Source organism: Bombus flavifrons, chromosome 4, assembly GCF_040668555.2.
Source record: "Bombus flavifrons isolate JBK064 chromosome 4, iyBomFlav1_principal, whole genome shotgun sequence".
Classification (NCBI taxonomy): domain Eukaryota; kingdom Metazoa; phylum Arthropoda; class Insecta; order Hymenoptera; family Apidae; genus Bombus; species Bombus flavifrons.
In genome coordinates, this window is record NC_138445.1 from 18,081,132 (window position 1) to 18,100,845 (window position 19,714).

The following is a 19,714-nucleotide window of genomic DNA, read 5'->3' on the forward strand; positions in this document are numbered from 1 at the left end:
CACGAGGCCGAACCTAGCTTCTTCTCTCTTTCTCTCGACGTGGATGCGTATTCGTGAAGAAGAGGTTCGCTGACGGACCGACCAGAGTATTGTTCGTCTCCTTGGCCCGTGACCGATCCAATTTTTAACACCGTCTATACATATACCTTCGTTGCTCTTCGAACGATTTTCCTCAGCCACTCGAAGTTAATCGACGGAAACCAACCCTTGCCGCGTGTGGGAATTCTCTTCCAGGATATCGCGTATGGAATTCGTTATGCCGAGATGTGACGAGACGAGGGGACGATTTGGAACGATATTCATCGATGGAAATGGATTAAAAAGTGGCCTTTCGGGTTACATTTGCACGCTGAGGAAGGTTTAGGGTAGTTTGATTCGAAAAGTATCTCTACGTGTTTTATCGAAACCAATGATTTTAAGAAGAAATCAGTTTGGAAGTGTCTGTTCTATCGTTTTGGAAAACATCGTTTGAAAAATCTTTCTTTTTTTTTTTTGGGCAATAAGAAACATTACCCTTGACTTTTGTAACATTAATTTCGAATTAGTAAGAAAATTAGACGGTATAGTCGCAAATACTTTGCTAGATATTTGCCACGATCCAACGTGAAACTCTTGCTCGCCTAAGAAGACAGTTAGTGATGTCTTGCTAAGAAAAAGAGTACAGACGAAACAGGAGCAGGAGAGAGAACGTCGAACACGCGAGTTCACCTATTAACTAGCGTATACATTAGATCATGTGCGTGACAACGATCAAGTACGTTAGAGCTAAACAGAATTATCATTAACTAAAAACTTAAATCATCCTTCGTATTTAATCCAGTTTGCAACACGAAAATATTTATAGACAGATTTCACATCTCTTTCGAAGAATATACGTAGTAGGAACGAATCGTCGCACGATTCCTCCTTTTAATCACGCTCCAGTGATTTTCTTAAAACATAAAAAGACGAAATCGACACATAAAAAAAATTCCTAGACCGCAGCGAGGTTTGGTAGAGTTTATTAAAAAAATATCTGTCGATTTGCTTGACATACGAACAAATCGTCGTAAACCTCGATTAAATCGTTCGCCTCCGTTGATTTATTCTCGTCGATTTCGAGCAGGGATTTTATGCGCGCGCTTTTCTCGCCGCCGGAACGGTCCATAGGTTTGCGTCGCGAGTCCCTGCAATTTAATCTTCCTTTATTCGACGATTAAGCGCATCGTCGTTGATTTACGATATCGTAAACGCGCGACGCTAAAGGCCTCGGGGATATCGCGTTGAAATTGTCTCGGAAGCTCGAGCGTGCTCCGCTCGTTCGCAAAGCAAATCGAAAATTACAAAACTACCAAACCTGTCAAATGCTCTATGTTCGTCGTGGAATCTCACTACTCGATCGGATCAATATCGTCGATCGACGAGAACTCGACCGAAATCTACTCACCTACGAAATCAATTCATCTTCGTTATATTACTGTAATTATAATCTCGTTTATGTATGGCATGTTTCAACTGTTAAAAGTATCATTCCTTTAGCTTCGTAGTTAATTAAGTTGTAACTTTATTCTCTACCGCGTTGAGTTTGCATGACTTGGACAGATATACATTTTTTATAACAATTTTACGTAAAATAGCAACGATAAAATAACAATAAAGTCGATTACGCGTTACGAGTTAATTATCCTGACGTTAACTATTACGCGTTTCCGTTACAGGTTGCTCGCGATAAAAAACGATCGTTAAATTTCTTTTCCGCGAAAACTGCACTATTTTCCCGTACACACGCAGAATGACCAACTATTTTCTTTGACGTCCAAGAAGAGAGAAAATAAAAAGGTTGGAACACATTCTCGGTTACTTTCTAAGCGATTGACTAACTGCGTCGAACATACGCGATAAAAGCGAGTATTACCAGTGTTTCCCCATCTGGAAATGCAAATGGGAGGAAGCTACGAAGAGTGTAGTTCCCTGTAATTCGCGGATTATCGCGAATCGGACGGAGTGCATCGGTTCAGATTAGAAAAGTAACGGGTCGGCCGAATCGAGCCACTCTCTGTACCGTTAAACGCATGTTCCTGGGGACGTACTGTCGAGATAAGGAGTAACTGGAAAACCTGCCATATTCTTAACTTCTATTTTCCTCCATATTCTCAGATATTTCGATACAAATTCAACGAATAAAGAAATTAACGAACAAATAAGACTCGGAAAAGACGTGACCGGGATCGAAGAATTTAGATTTAGAGGATCGCTGGACATGTGCGTTTGCCGCCAGAGAATACGGCAAAAAAGGAACGCGTAGTACGAATTCGTGCAAAGTTTTACGGTTTTAAACGTAGAAGGGTGCACGAACGAAGGCGAAAAGGCGTTAAGTCAGATCACAACCCCAGTCACCAAGGGTTGACATGCAAATGAGGATCGAAGATTCTGAGGCGGCTTACGAGGTCGTGACCAAGGGAAGCGAACCGTTAATTGTCCTTAAAAAAAAAAAAAAGAGAAGAAAAAGCGGAATATCTCATCGTAGGAATTAAAGTTGCTTGCAGATTCTCTGGCGTCGATGAAATCCTAAAGCTATTATTTATATTCACGCTTTCTCCCGATGAGACGGTCGTTTTCAAAGTTCACTAGCTAATATACCGCGAGCAACGTGCAGTTTTTTACGGACTTTCTCCTAAAAAAACCAGCTCCAAGGCTGCGTAATCCGCAAGATTGTAGCCTCGAGAACACTGTGCGTCGATACGCAGCGAATTACTTCTTTCTACGAATTACCGTTCTTTCCTTTAAAATACACAAAAGCAAACGTTAAAGGAGGCGACACGCGGTTTATTTTCAAAGGCCGTCGAGAGCTTCTCCCGGTGTACAAGTGGGTAATAACCGTATGAAAGGGTAACAATGATGGCTGACACACCGCAACCAGGCGAAAAAAAGAGAGAGGGCAAAGGTAGAGAATGGAGGGGGGCAATAAATATATTTTGACATGGGAGAACCTGGCCCGGGCACCTATGCATAATAATTGTAACGCTCCGCTCGTTTCGTCTCTCTTTCGCTCTTCTTCCGCTCTTCTTCCGCTCTTCTTCCTTCTCTGTCGTCGTACACGTGCGTGTGTGTACGCTTCCGCCACGTCTCTTGCTCGCCTTTATTCCACGGCGAACGTGTCGGCCTTTGTGCGACTCGAATTACTTCACTGTCTACCAGTAGGCAAATATTATAGCAACAGGCAGCCACGAGGGGTGACGATAATGTTTTCATTTACGACTAACCCTAGCCGACCGCATCGTTTCTATCGTTGGCGAGGGTTTCGAAAGCGCGAAGAAAGGACACTCGAATAGAGGATACAAAAGGAGTTTGCGGCTGATGACCTTATCGCGACAGGATAGGAATAGAAATGGGACGTTCAGTTTCGAGAAGCGTTAGGTCGCTTAAATTCTCTCGCCAATGCTAGCTATACTTCCTGCTCGCTGTGTAACTCAGGAATCAAATAAAAATGTATTTGGATTTTGTACATCTTTGTAAGTTGATAATCGCTCGATAATAAACGAACACCTTTGTATTAAATCGTGAAAGATGATACGTACAAAATGCAAAGGTCTACAATTGTTTCAATGTTAAGAAGAAAGAATAGATTTAGAGTAATAATTGGACAATAACTCTTGACCAGTTTCGTGTGATATATGGTATCCTTTGTAACTGAAAGTCCCTTGTTCCATTGAATCTTCCGTAATTCGGATCGTAAGGAGCGGAAGACAATAAAGTAGGGTAATTATAGGCCAGATGCCGCATTGTCGGTACAATCGATATCATAAAAGAAAAATGACAGCCATAAAGTTTCTACGGTATTCTACGGTTTCTACGGTAGCAAAAGTCAGATTCGTTACTTTTATAGATTTTTCAATTTCGAGACAATACGTCCCGTTTCGCTTTATATTCATCAATTTACGAACGAAGTATCAAAAAAAAAAAAAAAAAAAAAATAAGCGATTGTAATTCTTACAGACATCCCTAGACAAGCTTTCAAAGAGGTCACAATTGTAATTAGTTGTAGAAATTAAATACAATAGAATCAACGTTAACGAAGAAAAAATGTATTAAAAAGTTTCGAAAAAGAATTCACGGCTCGTCTAGTAGGACCTCTCTGTCACACCTAAAAACTCTAAATTAGATTGAACTTCTAGAATCTAGAATTAGGTGAATGGCAACGAAGAAGGACGAGTCGTGAAATTTTGTTCGAAGAAGAATTCACGATCCACCTGATAGACCTTACGCTTTATAACTGAAAATTTCTAATCTAATTGGACGTTTTACAGTTCGTATCGTAGAAAGAAAAATGTCATAATTAAAGAAGAGTCTGTAATTAAAGATCACCGAGAGTCTATTTAAAAGAACTAGGAATAAACGTCACGGGTTGAAAGCTCGGAGCGTGAGGAACAAAGCCGTCAATATCTTCGTTCGCCGATAACACCGGTGAAGCATAGAGCACGCGGTCTCACGGTTTCGAAATTATATTCCAATCAAAATTTACTAGTCGAAGGGGTATTTTTAACGGTCCAGGCGTACTTAGGCCGCTATTAGGTTGCATTATCAATTTCACGCCATGGTATAATCGCGAGCAACGCAGCCACTTTGGATGTAGACTTTAATTTACGAGGGATAAATGGAGCGGTGAATGGACTGTAAGATTGACGAAACGCCGGTGATTACTGGCTGAACGCGAGTGATTTATTTTCTAGTTTTTACAACTATCATTAGTCGAACCTTTTTTTCATCCCCTCTCGCCGTGCCTGTGTACCTACAGTTTCTCGGCACGAAACTTAAACTTCTAGTTCTCGTTTTAGGACGTTATATTTTCCTTGCAGGATGTCAAAAATTCCTTACGAACGCGAACGAACGACAGATCAACAAACGTGCGTATCGAACAAATTTTGCACGAAACAACCTATCATACGTATTAACGTGTAAGAGAAAAAGCGGCGACTACTTAAACGCAAAATTTCTACAGTCACGAATCACGAACATAGATAAACTACCATGGAAGCGTGGGAGATTTCAACGCCGGTGGATCGCGCCGAACGACGTCGATGCCCGCATAGGAAACGCGATCGCGGAACGCGCAGTAGAATCGATTGTACTTACCTTTGTAGTCGAATGATATCCACACGAGCAGGTTAACCGGTGCCTCAGTACACCACAAACGTAAACCTTGTTCCTCGATCGTCCTCGAGTCCTCTTTCACACGTTACACACCATAACCTTCGTCGATCGATGTTCGTCGAGCAAATAACCGAACAAGTTTCTCGCGAGATCGTCCGATCTAGTTCGACACACACTGCCCGAAAAATGTTGTTGTTCAGCGGCGATCGGTCACGTGGCGTGGTGTACCGGACACCGTGCGCGCGTTTGTTCGCTTTCGTCGAAGCGCGGTAACCACGAAACGCGGTCGTTTACACGTTGCTGGGACTGTGTCACGCTATCGACTTCACCCCCTCGGAAGGACACGCGTCTGATTATTTCTGTACCGTTCCCTCGATGCAAATCCTTCGACTGCCCCCGAGTGCTCTCCTCTCGATGATCCACGCGAATCCGAGTGTGGCTTCCAGCTCTCCGCACCGTCGTCTCCTCTTCGTCTTTCTCTGCCTTCCTCTCCCTTTTTCCTCGGCCGTCCCCGATCTAAATTTTTTTTTCTCTACGTCTTATCGTCTGTCTCTGTCTGTCTCTCTCGAACATCCACGAGTCACGGTGCGGCCACGTCGATGGACGGGAGAGGACTGGCGCTTCGCGATCGCTGCGACCTGTTCGACTGCATCGAAGGCGCCTAAGGAGAACCACGGAGTCCCGTCGGTAACTCGATTTTCCCCCGTTGGCAGAGAACAGTCGTACCTGCCCATTGGTACACGCCTGTTCCCTGGCCCACCAATGGGCCCCTTCCTGGCCCGATCTTTTAACCAATCCTGAACTGCTAGCTTCCTCGAAACCGACTGTCCAGGTACCTCCTATCGATTCCCCACTTTGCGCGATACTACACTCCTCCACTCTCTGCTCGCCAAAGCAACACCGTTCCGCGTGTTCCGTGCCGATGATACCGCCGCGGAAGACTGATTACCGGCTGCGTAAGGAGGACTGCGTTAGCTGACTCGAGAAACTGCCAGCCAGAGATTCTTTCTCTTTAGCATCGCGTTGCCGATGATCTTCTAGCAATTTTTAGAAAGGAATTCGTGGAATTTGCTGGATCGCTTCGTACTCGTCGACCCGCCTTTGGAATTGAATCGAGGTATTTGACGCAACAGAGGTACGTAGAAGTTTAATCGGGTTTGGACCATTTAATCGTGTCTTCGCATCGATGTAACCCTTTTTATATGGGATTTTAGTAAAATAAGATTTCTTAAATCGTCTCGCGTGTTTTGGGACAAGCGGATCGATTTATCGCTAGGCTTGTCAAGATCGTATACCGTCATAGCTGTCCACTGCATAATTGACAGGAGTTTTCAGAAAAATAAATTCTTGTTTACGACCCGATAGTGACCTTCGTTGTCTTTCAAGATGCAGAGTAAAGAATCGATGAAAATCGTAAATTTAACAGTTGTCCGAGATTGAGTTTAATGTTGTCGTTTGAAATCTGGTTATGACTTGAAGTAGATTGAAAAGTAAATCGAAATCAGTGACTCGATACGAAGTGACAAGATGAAGCTAAAAACTGCCGTTTGATATCTGGTTACGATTTTCCGCGTTTCTCGACACGTAACGCGTAGAGAGCGAATCAAAATCACCGGTTATAGTTTTGAAAGTAAAACGCGTCGAAAGATTTCATTGTGACGTAATGCACGTGTAACGTAATTCCTTTCTTCTTCTTCTTCTTCTTCGTGCCAGTACCGAGAAAATCTACCATCGGACAAACTAAAGTTTCGTTTCTGTGATTTTTACTTTCTAGTTCGTAAACATCCGCGATACGTGATCACAATGAACGATTCTTATCGTAGAGTGTAATATCCTTTCTAAAGTTTCAACCGTAAACCGTCCCTAAACCTATCTCTTCTCGAGAGATCTAAAGTCTCGCTCCAATAGCGCGGCAGACCGCTCGCGCGCGCGTCTTCAATCTATACACAGAGCGCGCCAGACTCACCCATATAATTTAGTCTCCGGCCAGCAAGACGTAAGCGGCCGTAATCATAGCTATTACCCGCTCGCTGCTTCAATTAACGTACAGATCCGATAAACACAGCGAGAGCGGCGAGAGCGTTGCGGCGCGGACGGAGGCGCGGAATCGTTGATCTTGTCGCTTCCACCGGTGGCTGGGAACGAATCGACCTTGCGAAATCAGTCGGGACAATTGGACGCGTTGCTTAATCGCAATCGTCGGAAAAACGATGAAAATCGAACGATTGTACGAAGTTTCAATGTTCGAAGCTTCGAAGCACGATCTCGTAGATCGTATTTTTACGATTAATATCGCGCGAAACTTTTTCAGAGCTTAGTCGTCGAAATTGTCGAGGTCTGAGAAAGGGATTATAATCGTTGGAAAAGGAACTGCAGTGGCACACTGGTATGGCACAATGGCAGCGGCACACTGGTATGGCACAATGGTAGTGGCACACGAGCCAGAGGACAGTTCGAATCATGTTGTTTTGCCTCGGAGTTACAATATCGTTAGGATACGCATAATGTGGTAATAAATAAACTCCGAACAAAGACGAATTTGAATTTTCCGACTCTCCTCCGGCCAGTATAAATAAACTACTTCAGTAACTATCAGTTAACAAACAGTTATCAATCAGTTATCAGTTAGTCGCGCGAATCAGTATCTACCGAGTATCTACGAGTTATCGGCGATCTTATTAAGGAATTACACACTGTCTTTAACGAGTCCGTTAGTACGAGCACCTTAACGAATATTGTCTGTATATTAATTTATTTAATTATTTTTAAATATATTCGACGGTTTCAACAACGAGCAATCTCGTCTTATAAATCTCACGATCAAACACCATCCGCACAAGTCCTCTACAGAACGAACCTTTAAGGTTTAGGACTCAACTTTTAAAGCTCGAGTAAGGAAATTAACCGTAATCCTGCGATATATATGCCTTACGTTCGTTGCTTGTAAGCTTTCAATTTCGTTACTATTAAGATTTCTTCTCGCGATCGAAATATCGCTATCACCGTTCAAATTTTTCGGAGGAGGTGTAGAGTGGAATCCATACGAGTTACAGAAACTGGTCGACCCAATAAAATGTCGAAAGGCGTTCAAAAGGGAGAGTAGGAGGGCAGGAAGGCCGGGGTTGGACGGCGCCATAAATTAAAGAAGATGTCCACCCGTAGAAATTAAACCATAGAAACTGGTTTCGAACGTAAAACGATTCTCCTCCTGCTCTCGATCCTTCGTCCACTCTCTTTCTCTCTGTCCCTCGCTTCATCCTCGCCTCTCTGTCGTTCCCTTCGACCCCTCTACCCGCGTCTTGACCCTATGAATCCTTCAGAGGCCGCTGTTTTTTGTGGTCGTGTCTCTTCCCTCGAACAGCGAACCTATCTCGCTTCCTCGTTTAACGACCGATTTCATTTTATCGAGATAATGCTCGAGGGAAGAAACGAGGAGCGGCTACGAATCTGGGAAAGTCCGCTACGTTCGATCTGGTCGCTTTTTTCTTTTACGATCCTGATAGCCGATGATGTGGATGTCGGATCCAATGTGGTACCGAGATCGATATCGTGGAACGCGTCTTCGAATCACACCAATTGCGTCACGAGACTACATCTGACGAACATCGTCCTTTCGTCATCGATCGAAACTCGTGTTTTATCTTCGTTGAGTTTTAATTCTAAGACTACGTACGATCGGGCTAAGCGGAAGAATATTTAAATCGTGTTACATTAACTTGTAATCGAACGAAGATCAAAGCTTGGTTTTGGCGGTTTTTGATCAAAGGCGGATGGAATTTAAGTTATCTTGGATTTAAGGTATATCGATTCGTTGATCGAGTCATTTTTTCATTGGAAGTTTGTATCATCACGGAACGAAAAGTTGATAAAAGTAAGCAACTTTCGATTGGGTCGGCTTTAATCTTACGCGCGTACGATTTCATTCTTCACGGAAATTTTATAAATTTCGACGATTTAAATAATCATTCGTAAAGCTTTTCCTCCGACAAATTATACCTTTCGTTTTTATTTCTATAAAGGCGCGTACTACAAACATACTTTCACGATGTTTTTCAAATAAACGATTCCCATATCTCGATAAAGCCCAGATCCAAATTCAGGAAGTATCATCGCGAATAAACAAGTTTCTATAAAACGTTTCTACACTTTCAACACTGCGAAACAGAAAAGGCTATAGATTTCATAGAACAGTGTGTTTCATCGTCATAAATAATATCTTCGAATGTTGGCAGCGAACAGAAGCGATGTGAAAGAGCTGCACGGTACGTCCGACGCTGTGTAGCAAACACGAGAGGCGCGGCAAGCTACGTCAGATTCGTGATCAATTGGCCGAAAATAATCCGGATGTATTTACGCGTTCGTCCGTCGGTCCTCGTCGTTTTGTCCGTGGTTGTGTCATCCCTGTGTGTCTGCTCGTTCACGCAGAAGCCCTTCTCGAGGAGGCAGATGGAGCTAATATGAACTCGATTCTGCCTCCGAAGATATGAACTCATTCTTTCCAGAACGTGTCTGCTCATTGGCACGGAAGCAAACGAGATTTATCGTCCTATCTGAACACGGAAGGCGGTCACATCCTGTCGGGTGAAACGGTTCGTCGCGATACTCCGGAGAACCTGACGTTCTAGTCATTCTCGTGTCAACGTTACGACCTTTCTCTGACACGGGTAATTTTCCCGATTGTTTCCTTCTGACGAATGACCTGGACTACCGCGGTCATTAGCCGAACGTCCACCGTTTTAAATTACTTTTAGCAGATGCAAGTGCGTTGAAGCGAGAATCAACTTTATATAGTACATATATATATAGATAAATGGAAAAAATATTGAGAAAAAACAAAAAATTTAAATTAACGATGCTTGTATGCTAATACAACATAGGTTTCTATGTAATAATCACATTAGGTTTGTACTATTTTCTAGCGAGTGTAAATTATATCAATTATATATCAAGATTAGAATAACACGCGAGCTATATGTTTGCTTGTTAAAAATATAAGTAGTACAGTTATCCATACAGCTTCGTACGCGTTATAAGAAAGTCATTTTTGTTTAAATAAAGCATTTATAACTTCGTATAATAACATACCTATTTCTCAACTCATAAATCAGTAATAAAATACCTCTTAATCATCTTGGCATGGAACGCACTTTCACTCGTAGTAAAATTTTGTAACATTTTATTATAGTAGAAATAGCTTTCCTATGGGATACACGAAAATTATCGTGCCTCTGGTAAGCCAAACAAATACATCTTTTATAAAAAGAAATACATAATTAATATTTCGCAGAAGCAAATTCTTTAATTTCGCAAGATCGTTTTCGATAAACAGATGACGCAAACGATAGTAAACTCTAAACCAAACCCGTGAAACTAACGTTCGTAGTATCGTCGTTCCACTCTACTTTCCAATTTACGAATTTGATCAATGCGTCTTGCCAACGATTCGCATAAATATATCCTAATAAAATGTCACAGAGACGCGAATAAAGACGTAATAAAACACCTAAATCTTTGTAACAAATGCCGTTGCACGTATCGTTAAAGATGCACGATTCGCGAATCCCTCGGCGCGAATCTCCGATCACGGCGCGATCAATCTCGCGGCGGCACGATCGAGCCGCGTGATTACAATCCGTTGAAATTCAGGCTATCCGTGCGACTGAATTATGACGTTCAGGCATGGTGGAACGGCGCGCGGAGTGGGATTGCCTACGGTATTCCCGAGATTTCAAGAACGCGGCGACGATTAATTGAATTCCGCGCACTGGCTCATGCGCGCACGCACGCCGCTGAAACCTGGCACTCAATCTCGTTAATCGAACGCACAGCGGAATGTAGTAAGACAGCTCGTGCCGATGTTTCACAGCCGTCGCGACGACGTCCCGACACGACGACGTCTCGACACGACGACGCACCGCGCGAATCGTCGTCGCGGTCGTACGTGAAACGCCGCTGCCGCAATCGCGCGACGTTCGTTCGTCGTCGCGGTAATCGATTACCAGCGGCGGATTATTAAGAGTCTTCCCGGGTTCCCTGCGAGCCAAGAAAACGCACGAGGAGGTCAAAGGGACACGTACGGGACGCGACTTCTCGCCCCGCGCGTAAACCGCGACGATCTCACGGCCTGTGCGCGTATCGCTTGCGCTGGCGTTTAGGTCTCCGATAGAACGAGCGCGCGTTTCGCGTTATTAATTGCGAGCGCCTCTAGCGTTGCTAGCAAACTCGCGTGGCTCGGACGACGTGCATTCCATTCGTGTGGGTGGAACGCCGATCGATGGAATATCGGTGATTTTGCTGCTCCGTAGCAAAGTTTCTTTTGAATCTGTCAATGGAAACTGAAATCTAATATTTTCGTATTGGACGTATATTAAATGTTTCGACGCTCTTTCGTGTCTTCGCGGTAGAAATTCCAAGTTCCCTTTTTATCAAAGAAGCGACTCCAATCGGTTTTGTATAGCTCTTTGACTGCTGTTAATGTTCGTTTTTATTCGTTTCTATGGGAATCGACGATTGCTTCACAGTTGATATTCCAACTTGGAACAAGAACTTTTCTACCAAGTATCCGATAGAATAATCGATGTCCCGTGAATTCTTACAAATGAATACATCTGAAGACACTTGATTATGCGAGCCATCCTTCATACCAGTTAAAGCAGTTGTTTGAAACATTTTCATCGACGTGGACGGAAGGTCCTGCTCGTCGAGTTGATGGAACCTCCTCTACGTTCCTGGCTCGTTATGAATTATCAGAAACGAATATTGAATACAGGGGTTTTCTGATATTCGTCGGGTTCTATCTGATTCGCTAATAAATTACATTCTTCGTGCAGTTCGTATATAATTAACAACAAACGTTCGTTTGTGCCGTTAGAGAATTATCAACGCGATCAGAATACGCTTTCTAATTAATCCATAAATCTCTTACAACTTTATTAGAAAGCACTTAACAAACGCACTCGAACCTCTCGGCAAATAGAAATCTAATCACACGTTTCATTAGTACTTCCTCTATAAAACTTCTCACCGTGTATGATAAAAGTACATTAAGTGAAATATTAAATGGAAAGAAAAATTACTCGCTAATGAATATAAATTTTCTATTAAATGAAAACATCGTCTCCCCTTTAACGGGCCTCCCTAAAATGGAGGTGCTGTTACCAATAACGTTGTCGGTAAATATCGACGATATTGCCAAGATAACGATAAGAGAAGTTTAACTAAATACGATACGCAAATTGTACATCGTGTCTAGATCGACTTCAAACGACACGCGTCTTCGTTGAAATAACTTACGAATAAAATAAATAACGATCTTTGTCGATTTTCGAGACTTATAAAATTCGATATATTGTAATACAATCGTTAATAACGTCTCTCCATCGAAACAAAAACTAAGGGAGAGCGGATGAAATATAAGCGAGAGTGGTGGCTCGTTTACCCGGAAAAGGATGCTTTGAACATCTTTGTGAAATTTACTGACGGTATTGTGGGCAAACATCGTTCAGTCAGTGTAGAACCCCGTTTTCGAGTGACCATTCGCTCCCAGGACACCCACCGTAACGATGATCCTGTGTCAAAGGATCATCATGGGTCACGAGAGTCCAGTTGGAAAAATGGCTCATGCTGTTTCGACGATCTCGAACGACTAACGACGTTTTGACCGGAATCCCTCTCGGGTACGGAAAGAAATTCATTCTGCTGCAAATCCTATTAGGACTCGTTAAAGCGGATTTATCGTCGATCTGCCAAACAGCGAGCTGTTTCTGGATGAAATGTTCCTTAGAAATCATCACGTAACGGATATCTTGCCTTACCGACTATGACTGTAAAACGGCAAACTCTCTAGATTTTTCGTATTTTCTTCGCTTTAAATTTTCGAGCTTCCTCGGAACCAAATCCTGATTTCTCTTCAGCGATTGTCAGTTGGTAGTCAAGTATCGTTTCCGTGAGAGAGTATCTTGGAATACAATGGGATTAAGAATATAATAACGTGTCATGGCAGTCATTTTATATAACCTTCTTATATTTCAACTCGAAATTTGTCTACCTAACCAGCGATTAAGTGATAACACGAAAGAGATATATTCTCTTTTGCGACCAATACCAAAGGTATTAATAATATCCTCGCGATTTAACTATCACGATTCTGGATTCAGCATCAAAAATTCAAGCAATATCATTCGCTAAATTAAAAAAATCCTACGACCCCGATATTTCAAACGCGTAAACCAAAAGAACGAGAATTTCTACCCGATAAATTACAACAATTCGATAACACCGAGCTCTGGTTTCCACACAATCGAGCTACGATTTCGTATCGTGGAAATACGTATACGAAAAAGATGATCAAGGTCGCGATACTAATGCCCGATGCGCGGGGGCGCATAGTCACGATCTTCGGCTCCTTCTTCCAGCAGCACGAGTCACTGCTCAACACTGTCAAGCAACGACGACTGTGATCGTCCGAGACTTATCGGTCACTGGTTGCAACCACCCCGAGAATAATTCCTCGTCCGAAGGTCCAATCCGTTTCGTCGACGTCGTACATCGGCGTATCGATTTCAGGCTGGTCGACGAATTATTTCGAATGATCGGCGGGAAACAGGATCTCGAACGTGCTCGTGCGTCCTTCGACGGAAGAGGATCCTTCCGCGGGAATGGGCGTAGGCGAATCTTCGATCTCGAAACCGTGCAACTGGAAGTCAAGCGGCGGCCATATGCGACCGGCGCGACCCCACGGGAACTGGGAGTGCACCGTCTTCGTGGTATCTCGAATCTACTTTGTGTCCTTCCAACCGGGCCGTGAGCGGTGCAGGTACAGCCCGCGATCCCCGGGATATACGTTTCAATGATCTACGACTCGACTGGGTCGAATCCTCCGCTGAAAAAGCGCGGGATTCCGCCGACTTGCTGAATCCTTTTACCGATATCCCGCAGACACTCAGCTTTTTCGAGAAGTTGCGAGATTCGTTCGGACGGCGCACGTGGACTCTGCATCCTTATTCGCATCGAAGTTTTAGGTAAAGTTCGAGACAATGCTGCGTGGAAAACGCGTGTCCGATACAAACTTTCGTATTATCGTAATCGAGATAAAGCTGTAATATCTATCAGATTGCTTGGTAATTTTATTTATTAAATCATCGTGTTGTAGAAATTATTTTGATATAGATAGTTTTTTATGGTAGTACATTATACACTTATATACCAGAGAGTTAAAAATTCTCCACGAAATTGTGCTAACGAGATAACGATTCAGAGACGCAAGATCCGTATTTGATATATTATGGACGAATGAGATATCTCGCAAGTTCTATCTGTTTGGTAATTGTCGAACTTGTAGCCAACAACCGATTAGCAACAAGATATCTGGCACGTAGTGAGTTAAGATGCTTGAATATCGTATAATGAAAGATCAGTCGCAAGTTTAAATATACAATACGATCTGATCTTTCATATTTCATTCCAAAATCAACTTCTCCATTTTTCTATATCAGCCCTCGATCACGAAACTTTTACAAAATCATCCCCTAATAAAAGACACCATAGAACCTTTAACGTGGCAAAGAAAGGAACTACGCTCTAGGAGTAGGGCTCTAGATGACGAATCAGCAACGACCAATCTATGATTAACATCGATCGTGACGTTCGAGTGTCGGTGACAAAGTAGCTTGGTCCTAACTAGACCTCGAGACATCTGTTCGATTTGTCACGGGTCGCTTTTCCACCTAAAACGAATACGCGCAGCCGTTTGCGACTCTACCATCCTGTGAATAATTGTTGAATACCGCTAATGAGAGTCTAGTGGTTGAACGACGTGTGCCACGCTCTCGAACCGTGTCGAATGGTGCGCGTTTTGCACCCGCCGGAAGAGGATTCTATCGGCCGTGAGAACAGCGTTTAGGCGACGATAGACCCGATGCCTCCTTTCGATACGCGTAACGAGCCTTCGCTCTCCGGCGCACTTTGTATCGCACCCTTAATCAGTAGAAATTTATGACGACCGATCAGCGTGAAGATGGAGAATCTACGAGCGCGGGCGGTGCTCGTTCCTCCCGGTTTTCAACGCCCGCGAAATCGTCGGCTTCTGATTAATCGTTCGGCAGATTCCGCTTTGAACGTGGCCGATGTGCGCTAAGCTCATGGCTACCGCCTTTCAGCTTCGGATATAGTAGCGGTTGATTAGAGCTACGCGTTGTGTGGTTTGTAAATTGGTAGACACGTACAATGGCTAATAGAGGTGAGGAATGATATGGTATGTCGCTTGTGCGGTGGCAGGATAACAAAAAAATTATATACAGGGTGATTGGTAACTGGTGGTACAAACGGAAAGGGGGTGATTCTACGCGAAAAAAGAAGTCGAAAATATAGAATTCGCTCGGTACGCGTGCGGTACGTTATAACGGATCTCACTGTAGATCGTTGTCTCGATGGAAAATTAAAAAAAAGAAAATTAAAAAAATGTTTTATTCTATAATATATTTTCGACTTCTTTTTTCGCGTAGAATCACCCCCTTTCCGCTTGTACCACCAGTTACCAACCACCCTGTATATTTGCGTGATAAAATAAATTCCAAGGGAATAACAAGTCTAGAATAACGTATTAATATACTATTACATACATGTAATTATTTGTGTTGTAAGTTGGCAGAAAAACTTCGCACAATTCGTAATCGTTATATATGTGTATTTCACAAACGTTACACTTACATGTCTGAGTCGCTCGGCAGTCGAGATAACAATAAGAAAGTTGTAAAGCGGCAACGCTCAGCAGGCGGCAGTTACAATGACAACGACGTTTTTCTACGTTAATCACTCGTGAAAGCGATAGAACCATATGATTCGTTATCAATTTTGTTTCGCGTTGTAGAATAATAATATTATAATAAAAGAAAAAAAAATACAATTCTATGCCTCTAAATAGTATTGAAACTACCAAAGTATCAAGTTTCTTCTACTACGCGATACTTGCTTTGTAGCTGACGAAATTCTTAGGTCAGCGAGGAGATTAAGATCTCAGGCTGGATTTCAAGAAATCGAATCGAATGTACGAAATCGATGAATGGTTTAGGAGGTAAAACTGTCGCTGGATTGGAAACAAAAGCATGGCTACGAGACCGTGGAAGGCGGCACGAGACCTGAAACGTAATCCGACGATGCGCAGGGACTACCAGGCCCTATCTGAAATTTAATATCGCGTCCTCGCGGTTTTCGCGATAAATCGACTGCCCACCGCCTACCGCCCACTCGCGAATCCCGGCATATTTAATTACAGAAAATCGCTCGACCTTCGCGCGGACCTCCCCCACGTGTCTATACGGTTTACGCAGGCAGTGAGGCATCTTTCAGAATCGGACGCGCTGTCCGTGAACCCCACGCGAACAAAGAGTCTTAATGAATTCCCGTAAAGGACGACCGAACGCGAACGAATCGATAATTACCGCTTTCGATCCGAGCTGCCCTCCTGCTACGGTACTCGATCCAGGCTCCACTCTCCAGACTCCGATCTTATCGAAAGGATCTCGTTCGAAAAGTTAACTTTTTCGCTCCTTCGTTCAAGTTTTCGATATACACTGACTCGCCAAAGTGTTTGAACGTTTATCGTAGAGAAATTTCTGTACATATGTATCGCACGTGTTATGTGAAATTATGTTGATATTTCGTTAACATTGTAACGAAACACGACTGTCGTGGTATTGCTGGAAAAATTTGAAACCAAGTCCGATCCCTTCCCTTTGCTCCCTCGGGAAACCGTACCAGGCAAGATTCTTAAGTGCTTCTCCAAGATTTCCTGATTATCTGCAATAAAAGCATATTGTTCTGAACTATAATGGAATTTTAAACGGAATTTTGCTTCTTCAAGTAAAACGAAGGGCTTTAATCTCTTCGTCAAATATGTACTTTATTTTATGATTCTGAATGGTCGATCATCGTATAACATATATAATATTTGTATTTCACTGACCAACTTAGGAAATCGTATTTTTGTTTTTCCTCGAAGAAAGCGATGTGCCTAGTAATCTACGTAATATCTTATATAACAGAGCAATTTCTAGCATTCTAGATTCCTCGATTTCGTAGATGAAATAAGGTAAAGCGATCGAACCGGTGAATTATTTAAGTAAATTCACATTGCGAAAATCTACCCATTAACTTTTTCTATTAAACGCTTGAAACACCGATGCTGACTTATTTCATCTTTACACGAGTCATTTTGAGTATTTTTTTGTTTCAAGTTCATTTCACAGGCAATAAAACCCTATAAGTTTCTGTAAAAAGTGCAAAAAGGAAAAAATACAAATTCTCTTCGTCTTAAACACAAACAATTTCAATTTTACTTCTCCGAGTTGCACAAGACAATTTATAGAAAAATTAAGTAACTGATATCTCTACGAATCTTTATACTGTACGTACCAAGTATTTTTATAACAAACAGAAGGTAATAAGCGTTCCAATCGTATCGAAATCGAAGATAACGTTGCCTGCTTGTTCGGAAGAACCTACTTTCCCGATCGAATCGACGACAGGACGCAATGACCCGTTCTGTCGGTAACTAGAAACCCCTCCGTCTAAATACGCTTAATGGATGACAACTATAAACTACCGCGCCAGTACATAACACGGAACCACACGGTGAATATCGTTCCGCACGATCGAGCGCCGCTTCGAGTACGAGGGTTCCCGTAGCAGCCTCGCTTTCAGGCCGATCAATTTCTCCGCTATCATTTCGGTCCCCCATTGTTTCTCCAGGCTACAAAATGCACCCTGTAGCGGCATCCTAGCGACCCTCTGGTGCAACAAATATTTCCCTAGCGTTAACGAATCGCACAAACTGGCAAACAAAACGTATCGACGCTGAGAAAACTTGGAATCCTGTCAACGAGTTAATATATTAATACAGAATTTCTATTTGATTCCCTCGCATAAAATTGTAAAATTATATGATTAACGTTTCATATTCCGCGTGAAGTTAAATCGTCTATTAATCGCGCTTGCCCCAACAAAAATTCCGATGAACTCTTCTAAAAGCCAACTGCTCGACGCTTCGTTCCCGATAGTAGTCCGAATACAGACGACGAAGGATAAAAAAAGAACAGGGGAAAAAGCGGAGGAATAATGGACGCAGCTCCTCTGGATGCAACTCCTCCAATATTTTGACTACCGTGTCAACGAGCCAGCATGGAGCATTCAGCATGCTCGTCGGCCCGTAACGCCATTCATTCGGCCGCGTTAGCGCTCCCAAGAGCAGATTTATCGAACGACGTTGTCGCCGCGTTGAACGCTGCGCGTCCGTGCGGTTAGATTTGTGGCCGTTGCGGTTTTGTCCCGCGGGATGAAAAGGGACGTCTCTCGACGTGCCAAAAGAAGCGCAGGCAATTACCACGGCGGACGCAGGCCACCGTGCCCGAGACGCCCGATCATTTCCCCCCAGGATTACCATTGCGCAGGGAATATCTGTTCGCGCGACCATCCGCTGCCTCTTTAGCGGACTTTATACGACGCCCCGCGGAAACAAGTCCGGCGACCAGTTTCTGAACGCCTCGCTGCACCTCGCTATTGTCACGATCGACGAACTGGCTTTTCCTCCGCGATATTTCTTTTACCGTAAAGACAGGTAGATGGGCAAAGGTTGGTCTTTGAGATTCACTCGACACTGACTCGTTGCCTTGTTTCTGACGAAGTGGACGAATTTATCTGGAAGCGAATTTTGTGACTTTTAACTTTAGAAATTAGAATTTATTGCTAGCTACAGATTTGGTCTGATATCAGGTGAAATTAGAGGCCTCCGAGTTTCGTTTTTTCAAGTACAGTGTTTTCTTCGATTTTTCGAGCTTTCAATCGCAATGTAAACGCTCGATAGATTCCAATTCAAAAGTTGCGGCTGTTACTATGCTTGGACGAAACATTTGACGACGATTGTTGTGGAAAAGTTATGATGTACCTAACCGAAGGGGTCGTATTTTAAGAGGATGTGTTCTAAAGAGGGTCAGAATGGTCGCAAATATGGAATGCGTGGAGTGATTGGGGGTTATTGGGTGTGAATGGAAGTTTTGTTTGGTGTGCTCTGAAACGTATTGTATATTGGAAAATAGGGAGTATACATCGTGCAACACATTGAGTTAGGAAATCGTAAATCCTGCGCACATACGTATATTTCTTTACAAAACTTCCAATAGAAGCAAACCGGGTTTAGGAATCGTTTTTAATTCCTTCCTCAAATTTTGAATTCCAATTCGATCGATAACGAGAACACGACAGAATTTAAATAATTGCCCGATTCTGAAAGGCGGCACTTAACTGTCCCATAAATCTTCGAAGCATCGTAATAAATCCGACACCTAGTTATCAATTAAAAGACACGTTGAAACATCGCGTGTCGTTAACACGAACGAAATACGACCAACGAGGAAAAAGCTAACGAAGTTCGAGAAAAAAGAAACGTTTCACGCGATAATACGATTATTTCGAATGGTCACGTCGTCCAATAACGGAACGTCTCGGATAATTAAAATATTCAGATTTGCTTTTACGAGTCGAATCCCCTGAAAATCGGAACACGCGCTCGTTAAATAAGCGATTTCCGTTC

General features: G+C 43.0%; 1 protein-coding gene across 3 annotated transcripts in view; it reads right to left on the reverse strand.

Annotated features, from left to right (window-relative positions):
- The window catches only part of LOC138179200 (protein embryonic gonad), a 112,688-nt gene that overhangs the window by 33,478 nt on the left and 59,496 nt on the right, over positions 1 to 19,714 (reverse strand). The window contains exon 2 of one of the 3 annotated variants that reach the window (XM_069111750.1): positions 5,113 to 5,791. The exons of the other annotated variants lie outside the window; for them this stretch is intronic. The gene's annotated coding sequence lies outside the window, so the exon portion shown is untranslated. The remainder of the gene's footprint in view (positions 1 to 5,112; positions 5,792 to 19,714) is intronic. 3 annotated transcript variants of the gene reach the window in all.